A 1751-nucleotide genomic window follows, 5' to 3' on the forward strand; every position below is an offset into this window, starting at 1 on the left:
TTTATATTAGTGAGAAGAATAGGTTGAAAACTATGTTCAAACAACCAAATCAATCTGTTTATTTAACTATTGATTGTTGGACTTCTGTGCAAAATCTGAATTATATGTGTCTCACTACTCATTACATTGATCATGATTGGAAATTGCAAAAGAGGATTATCAATTTTTGTCTTATTAAAAACTACAAGGGAGAAACAATTGGTAGAAAAATTGAGAGATGTCTTTTGGGGTGGGGGATTTCTAGAGTGTTCACAATTACTGTTGATAATGCTAGTTCTAATGATACTGCAATATCTTATCTAAGAACTAGAATGGAGGATTGGAATTTACATCCTTTTAAAGGAGAGCATTTGCATGTTAGGTGTTGTGCACATATTCTTAATCTTGTTGTTAATGATGGATTGAAAGAGATGCATGAATCTATTAGCAAGATAAGAAATGCTATTATATATGTGCGTACTTCCGCTAGTCGCATGAATAGGTTCAAAAATTTCATTAAGGAAGCTAGGATACAAGACAAGTGTACTGTTCAACTCGATGTTCCCACTAGATGGAACTCTATATACACCATGCTTGAAAGTGGTTTGAAGTTTCAAAAGTCGTTCAAGAGGCTAGGGGAGAGAGATACAGAATATGCTCTAATGCAAGGTGGTATTCCGAGGAATATTGATTGGGACAATGCAAAACACTTTATGGAATTCTTGAAAATTTTTCATGATGTTACAAAGAGTGTGTCTGGTAGTTTGCCTGTGACTTCTTCTCAATATTTTCATGAGTTTTGTAATATCTTGCGAGCGTTCAAGGCTTCTTGTGGTAGTCGAGATCCATTACTTGGGAGTATGGCTGAGAGGATGAAGCTTAAGTATGACAAGTACTGTGGTAACATAAAAAATATCAATATGATGATTTTTGTTGTTGTGGTTCTTGATCCTAGATACAAGTTGAAGTTTGTGAACTTTAGCTTTGAAAAGTTATATGATAAGGATGATGCTGATTTTTTGGGTGCAAAAATGTAAGAGACCATCTCCAAGATGTTTGAATGCTATGTGAATGCAAATAATGGGGGTAGATCTTTTACTTCAGCAACAATGGATGGTGCATCAGATGTGGGAGTACCTGATGGTGGGAGTACCTGATGGCGACATGGCTGGTGATTTTTTCAAGGAGGTGCATTTTCATGAGATCATCAACAAGAATGAGGTGGATTTGTATTTGATGGATGATTTAGAGAAGCCTCATGATCAAAATACTTTTGACATATTGAATTGGTGGAAGGTAAATTCTAGCAAGTATCCTATCTTATTCCAAATAGCTAGAGATGTCTTAGCAATGCCAGTCTCGACTGTTGCTTCAGAATCAGCTTTTAGCACTGGTGGAAGAGTGCTTAACAACTATAGGTGTTCTTTAACTCCAAAGACAGTTGAGGCATTGATATACACACAAAATTGGCTTCTTGCTTCTCCAATGACAATTGATTTTGAGGAGCTTATTGAAGAGTTTGAGAAACTTGAATTAGGTATGCAAAAAAGAAATTTGTAGTTCCTTTCATGGTTTATGTTTATAATTTATAATCTATATTATGTTTATAATCTATACTGATTTTTTTTTGTTTTATTTTTGTAGAAATTGCACCAACCGGAGAAGATGATGATGAGTTTGGTGTGGATTCAGATTAAGCATGGTGGCTGTTTGGTTTTTATTTGTTTTAAAGTGACTGTTTCGGTTTAAAGTGTGTTTATTTTTGTTGTTTT

General features: G+C 34.6%; 1 long non-coding RNA gene across 1 annotated transcript; it reads left to right on the forward strand.

The window, feature by feature from the left end:
- Window positions 1450-1751, forward strand: LOC110267218. Its single transcript, XR_002354579.1, has 2 exons — window positions 1450-1516; window positions 1624-1751. It is a non-coding gene; the product is annotated as an uncharacterized LOC110267218 (long non-coding RNA).

The sequence above is a fragment of the Arachis ipaensis genome, chromosome B09, assembly GCF_000816755.2.
Source record: "Arachis ipaensis cultivar K30076 chromosome B09, Araip1.1, whole genome shotgun sequence".
Lineage (NCBI taxonomy): Eukaryota > Viridiplantae > Streptophyta > Magnoliopsida > Fabales > Fabaceae > Arachis > Arachis ipaensis.